Source organism: Cavia porcellus, unplaced genomic scaffold (genome assembly GCF_034190915.1).
Source record: "Cavia porcellus strain 051 isolate PalLab524CR breed Dunkin Hartley unplaced genomic scaffold, mCavPor4.1 scaffold_23, whole genome shotgun sequence".
Lineage (NCBI taxonomy): Eukaryota > Metazoa > Chordata > Mammalia > Rodentia > Caviidae > Cavia > Cavia porcellus.
In genome coordinates, this window is record NW_026947506.1 from 9,746,212 (window position 1) to 9,753,909 (window position 7,698).

A 7,698-nucleotide genomic window follows, 5' to 3' on the forward strand; every position below is an offset into this window, starting at 1 on the left:
CTTGAAAACTGAAGTAGATACAATCACCTCAAGATTTATAAAATACCAGGTGCATGCTGTTGCTGAGGGAAATTTGAGAGTTCTGATTGGGACTGGGAAGCCCCTGAGAGCAGTGAAGTGGACCTCAGTCTCCCCGTGCCAGGACAATGTCAGAGCATTTGGTAAAAAACAAAGTGTCAATAAGAGGCAAAGTCTCGTAACACAGTGTCCATAATGTCCAGTTTCAGTTTAAATCACTCATCTCACCAAGAGTTAGGCTCATCCCAAGTGCAATTTTAAAAGTCGGTCAGTAGAAGACCACAGAAATTATAATTGTGTTCCAAAGTGTTAAAAGCAGTGGTAGTAACAATAGTTTAATGAATTGCCGACAGTTTCAAACAATTCTTTAAAATATCTGCCAAAAAATTAATTTAAATGTTCCCGTCAAGTAACAGAGGAAAAAAGATGAAAATGAAAATGAAGACTGAAGAATCTATTGCCAAGAATTTTAAAACTCAAAAAATGTCTCCACCACCAAATGGAGACAGCAGAGAGTAAAATCAATGAGCTGCAAAGTATAACAAAATACACCACCCAGTGTGAGCAATAGAAATAAAACAGACTGAAAAAGTTTAATAGAGCCTCCTGGATATTTGGAACCATAATTAAACATCTAATGTTCATTTCACTGGTCTAGATAAAAGTAAAAGCTGGGCAGAGACATTTCAAAATCTGCTAAATGATACTATCTATATATTCAGAAAGGTAGATAAACTCAAATTGCAATAAATTAAAAAGTCCAATCCAAGACACTTTGTCATCAGACATCTGCTAACTGAATACAAATAAAAAGTTTAAAAGTGGCACAGGAAAAACAATGTGGGAAAATCATTCAAACCCAGCTGCATTGCTCATCAGACACTGTGGCAGCCAGAAACAATCAGCACAATCATTTTTAAATGTTAAAGAAAAGACATTTCAAAATGTGGATTTCCGGGTCCAGAATCCTCCATCCAGTGGAAATATCCATCGGGACTGATGGGGAAGTAAGACATTCTCAGATGAAGGAAGAGTAAAAATGTGTCCCCATCACACTTATCCTGAAAGATTGGAGCAAGTTCTTCAAACAGAAAGGATTTGTTATCCAGGACAATCCTTCAAAATGCTATGAAAGAGATCCACCCAACCACACTGCAGTTGAAAGGAAATCTAAAAACACGTTAAGAAACACACCTGGAAACAGGGGAAATCAAGCAGGGAAGAGACAAACAGAGAAAAGCACACATAGCAAAGTGAAATGCAGACTTAAGCTCTAAGACACCACAAGTTACATAATCATGTTCAAATGAATTGGTCTAGATGCATCAATTGAAAACATTAATAAGGTAGATTTAAAAACATTAAAACAGATTAGTGATGAGAATGGAATCTCCCAGCAAAAGCCCTCCTATTGTTCACTTAGAATCACTTCCCCCTTGAGACCCTGGATAAAGCCCAGTGGCACAGCGCCTGCCTGGCAAGCACAAGGTCCTGAGTTTCATTCCCGGTACCATAAAACAAACAAATAGCAAAACACTTGACTCAGTCAATCTATTGACTTAATTCGTCTGTGCAAACCCTTCAAACTCTAGTTGCCTCTTTCTTTCCAGAAATAGATGATACAGAATTGTGAGGCAGTGTTTATGTCCAGAACAAAATTGAAGGGAACACACAGCACACCAAACTTGCTATAAAGAGATAGGAATAGAGTTTGTGGTTCTGCATAAAGAGAGATGTCTAAATCAGTGAAAGATATCTTTACATTTGTGGTTAATTACTTACCAATAAAGTTACAAGGTAACTAAGTGGGAGAACAGTTTTCAACTAAGAATTCAATGATGCTGGGACAATGGATATTCACCTGCAAAAGAAACGGGACCCCTAATCCATACTCTTTATAAACACTAAATTTAAGTGGATCAAATTTTTAAATGTAGGGACCAAATAATGAAATTTTTAGGAGAAACCAATCTGCAAATCTCTGTGTGCCCTTTAATGAAAAGATCTTCTTAAATATGACACTAACCAAGCAGTAATAAAGAGTAACAGGTACAATAAATTTCATCAAATTAAAAATAATTAGTTCCAAAACACCTTATTTAGAAAGTTAAGAGAATCTATCATATATGAGAAATTATTTCTAATTCATGCCTCTGATAAGAAACTTACCAAAGTAAGAATATTCTAGGCCCTGGTGCCCCACACCGATATAATTTTCCCTCACATCCCACAGTGGTGAAACTCATCCCTTTATCCGTGTGAACAGAAGCCATCCCCATCTAGCATTCCCTCCCACCCACGTCCACCGTCATGGAGTCCACGCCTTGTCATAGTCACCCAGCAACTCCAAGCCTGCTTTATGTTTTATTTCACCTCGGCAGTAGGCAGCCGATGTGCTGATCAACTGAGTTACCTGATTGTGTAAGAAGTCAAAATCCTGGAAAGAAGGTAAGCCCTAGAGAGCTGGTGGCTTCAGGGACAATTAATCCTGAACATAGCCAGCAGTGCTGTCCCCACAAAAAGCATGTGTCTATTGTAAACTACCAAGGCGGTGTGGAGCTTTTCTCCCAGGGTGGCTCTGCCACAGCAGATAGAGGTCGAGAGGAATTCCAGTGTAGAGGCTGCCATACTGCCAAAGAGGATTTAATTAGGCTCCATTTTGGGAATGAGTTAAAACTGAGCTTCACAAAAATTACAGAACAGCTCCACATTTGTTTTCCAGGATTAACATTCCACGGGGAGAGGGTGAGAGACAGGCATAGGAGATAGCTATGGAGAGGCTGTAGGTAGACAGAGTTTCCCTGAGAAGTTTAAACAGAGATGGGGAGGGACATGGACGCTGAACCTGTCTAGTGGCTTTTAGAGATGACTAAATCTGAATGTGCCGGGTTCAAGTCCAACAGTCTGCATGAACTCTAGCCCATTGCTAGATAAGTGAGACTGGTGGTCTCATTATTTTCCTCATCAGCCTGTGTGAGCAAAGTCACTCTGCGGCCTGGCCTCTTGCCATACCCTGTGGCGCATGAGCAGAAGGAGTTTTGAAGGAAAGGGGTGACTCGATACCATAGGCCATAAATCCAGACAGAGAAAATCATGACTGTACATTTTTTCTCCTTTTGACTGTTTTTCCTTTTTATTTATTTTTAATCCATTCTTTTCTTGTCATTTTCTTTCTTTTATCTAATACCACTATGTTCCTTTTACTCCTCAATAGGATCCTTCATCTCAATTCTCTCTCTTCCTTCTCATCTCCTACTGATTAATTTTTCAAATTCTACTCCTTTGTTCTACGATTCCTCCTTCCCCTTACTCTTAGCAATATGTTCATTCAGTTTGATGAGTACTTACACAGTTAACTCGGTAATACTACTGTTGAGTACTGTTCTATAGCTATGGAGGGTTTAATTGTTGCATTTAGTTGATGCTTACTGTTTGTCAATATTTTTGTGTTATGTTTGTAGTATAATTATAGATCTCCTTTATGGCTGAGGGTGTATAATACTAGTTCTTAGGGTATGCAAATGTCCACTTTATCTTTCACACTGTTAGTGTTGCTGATTTTATTTTTACAGTGATGTAGCATTTTTATTGCCACTAACTGTATGCCAACATCTGATTGCTTTTGTATCATTAACCATACTGAAGCCCATTCCTAGAGAACAGGATGCCAGGTCTAGTTCTGCAGCCTCCCTCCCAAATAGAGACATGATTGGTACTTATGGCAGAGGGAAAAGCTTATAGTTAGCTCTGCCTGGGATGCCTAACTGAAGAGTAGATAGCAACTAAAGATGTCTCTGTTCTGGCAATAAATTTTGCCACTAAAATTACCCTTCAGACATAGCAAAAAACAAACAAAATTCAATAAAACCTGAGATGGCAAAACAACAAAATACATTGATACTTCAGTTTGTGAATTAAATAACTTGCATGATTCTGCCTGTGTTTGTGTGTGTATTTGTCTGACATAGATGCACCAGATGTGTTTGTCACGTGAATCAGAGTTCACAAACAAAAACAAAATTTTGAAAAAATTCTTCTGTTTGCAAACCTAATCATTCACACACAAAGTGTTTATGAACCAAAGCACCATTGTACCTTTGAAAACCCACAAGTCCCCCAAAGTTGCTCTATGGGGCATTAAAGGGAGGAAATCAAAAGGTATATGGCAGTATTACTTAAAACAATAACAAAGAATTTAAAAAACAGGTAAATAAGGTATTTGCTGAGCTCAAAGAAGACACAACCGATCAGAGAATAGACATAATAAAGAAAAGGATCAGCAAGCTTAGAAAAGACATTAGTAAAAAGTCAACCTAGTTAAACAAAATGATACAAAATATGAAAGAGTTTAGCAAAGAACAAGAGTCCGTGAAAAGTTACCAGACAGAAATTCAAAAGATTAAAAATTCTTTTGAAAATATGCGGGTGGAGTATCAGAAGTAGGAGACAGGGCTGCTGTTAGAGACTGATTATTCAGAGATACCCTAAAACAATAGAATAACACAAGAAATAGATCCAACAGCTGATAGATAATATAAAGAAGAATAACCTAAAATTAATTGAAACTAAGGAAAAATAAGAAAACAGCACAAATGGCCTAAAAATTTCTGTCTACAGAAATGATACTAGAAAATGTTCCAAATATGAGGGAAAAATTAAACAAACAGAAAAATGAGTCACCTAGGACCCCAAATAACCACAATAAGGAAAGGGATTCATGACACATCATAGTCAAAATCTCAGTCTGATAAAATGACCAAAGCTAAAAAGCAAAATATTATTCATGAAGTTAAATTCAGTAAAACGACAGAAAATTTCTCAAGGCAAACCTTAAAAACCAAAAGAGCTTGGAGTGAAGCATTTGAAGGCCCTAAAGTAAACAGCACCCAGCCCAGGCTGATACACTCTGCAAGGCTATCAAAATTGCCACGGAAAATAAGAGTGAATAGATAAGTAGAAGAGGGGGAAAAGGGGCAAATGATCAATGGAGAAATAATATGATGACAGGAATAAATCAGTAATGTTCAGCAATAACTCTCAGTGTCAGTGGCCTCAGGTCCACAATCAAATGACATAAATTGGCAGAATGCAACAAAGTCCAAAAGTATGCTGTATAAAATAACACATTTTACCCAAAATATGATCTCATAGACTGAATATCAAAGGGTGGAAAACAGCATTCCAATACTGACATTATTCCAAGAACTAAAGCTAGAAACTCTATTTCACCGGGCTATTTCCATTCTAGGTGTCTCCTCCAAAGAACTAAAGACACCCTATCACAGTGATCTAGGCATACCCATGATTACAGTGGCATAATTCGTCATAGCTAATACTGGAGGTGAACTGTATGTCAATCAGCAGGAGAGTGATACAATCTATAATGGTTTCCTGATAGATATAGTCTAAATTCTTGTGCATATGGGCAAAAACATGCAAGTATACACACAATGGCAAAAGAACACATAGCTGTATTTATTTAAGTTGGTGGCACAGCTGTGCTCAGTGTGCCAGCAGTGACATAAAGGCAAAAAGAGCAGGGAAAGAAGTGGTTAGAAGAGTAGAAAAAAGGTAAATCAGGTTTTGGATGTAAAAAGTGTGCACCCATTTAGAGTCCCTCTCCTTAAGTTTCTGGGGATATGATTGACAGGATGCTGGTCACCCCAGGGTATCCAGTGCACACGTACAGTTCACCCTGTTATATGCGTGATATGAACTCCTATATACGGAGTGTTAATGAATTTTGAATTCAATCAGGAAAATGAAAAACAGCAGGTGTGGGTGAGAATTGAATAATCTTAAACATTTCCTGACTGCTAGTCAGGTATGATACAGGTACTTTGGAATACTCTTTCATGGTACTGAAGACAGTTAAACATACGGTTAATATCAGCTCAACTCCTAGGTAGAGTTCCAAGATTAGTAAAAACCTGAGGCACCTGGACACCTGTTCGTGGATCCTGATATCAGCACTGCATGATGTTCAGAGTGGAAGCAGCCTGAGTGTCACCAAACGCAGGAAAGGATAAAGCAAGAAGGTACGGTTATGCACTGCAATATGTTCACAGAAGGAAAAAAGGAACTGTTGCCCGATGCCACTACACCACACGTTGAAAACATTTTGTTAGTGTGGGAGAATCCAGACACCATTGATCATGTATAATATAATTCTTTTATGTGGAATATTCAAAAGGCGCAGATCCATAGACAGAAAACTGATTAACAGTTGGTAGCACATGGGAGAAAAAAGACTTGTAGGGGTTACTTAGCGAATGCAGAGTGTATTGGAGTGAAAAAAATATTCTTGCAACCAGAGAGAGTCAGCTGCACATCACCTAATGAACTAAATGGCACTGACTTGCACAACTTAAACTGGTTAACTCTGCTTCTTGTGAAACTCACCTGCATAAAAATTACCCAAATAATTTCTTAAGCAACAAATTTCATTAACTACTTAATATATGTTGCAAGTTGCACCACCATGTAGAGGCTCTGAGTACAAAGACAATACAACATACTGCTAAAGGAAAAATGAGATGGTACAAAGACCTGACTGATGGTGTGGGTGAGCTTCATAATTTTTATTTTAATAAATGCAGCCAAGTACAAAAGGCCATATGTTCTATGATGACATTTATGGAAAATGCAAAACAAGCAAACCTCCAATGATAGGAAGTGGTTAGTGGCTGTCAGAATTTGGATAAAAGGGACATTGTGGAAAGACTGTCAATGGGTTTGAGCTTTCTGTTCTGGTTGATTAAAATATTCTGGAGTTGGGGCTATGGCTAGGGATTTAGCTCAGTGGCATAAGTGCCTGCTTTGCAAGCGCATGGTCGTGAGTTCAATCCCTGGTACCGCTAAAGAAAAAAAAATTCTGGGGTTCATGATGATGGGTGCACAACTTTGTAAGTATCACAACAACCATTGGGATGTACATTCCATTTTTAAGCAATGAGTTTTCTTTTGTCTTGTGTTATATTTTATTTTTAACACATGATAACTGTATATATTTATGAAGCATGGTGTGATGTTTGGATACCTACATGTTATATGGTAAAGTGAAGGTGACTGGCGCATCGTTCTCCGCAGAAATTTTTTGTTTCTTTATGGTGAAATAGAGTTTTTAATTCTGGCTGTTTCAAAACACAGAATACATTCTCTTTGCAATATGAATCTTGATCTCTTGTCTACTGTGGCTTTGCATTTGTGGACCAGCCTGTCCCCACCCTACTGTGTCCCCTGCTTCTCTTGCCTCTGCTAATCATGATTCCACTCCTAAATTCTATGGGGTCAAAGCTTTTGGGAAACCACACATCAGAGAGATCATGTGGCACCTATCCTTCTGCATCGGGCTCATTATGCTTAATATAATATCCTCGAGGTGCAACCATATTGTTGCAAGTGACTAATATTTAAGCACTTGGTGGAATGATCTGGTGTCTGTCTACCATGTGTCTATATGTTATCCATCTATCTATCTATCCATCTATCTATCTATCTTTCATCTATTTATACATCACATTTTCTTCTGATGATGAATACAGCTTGATTCTAAGTCTTCACCACATACTGTAGATCAGCTGAGTTAAGTGCTTTGGAAGTTGACTGATTAGTTGGTGACAGCACCTGGTTTAAAACTCAGTACTTGTCATGGGCAAACCGATCCACCTTTGATTCCCT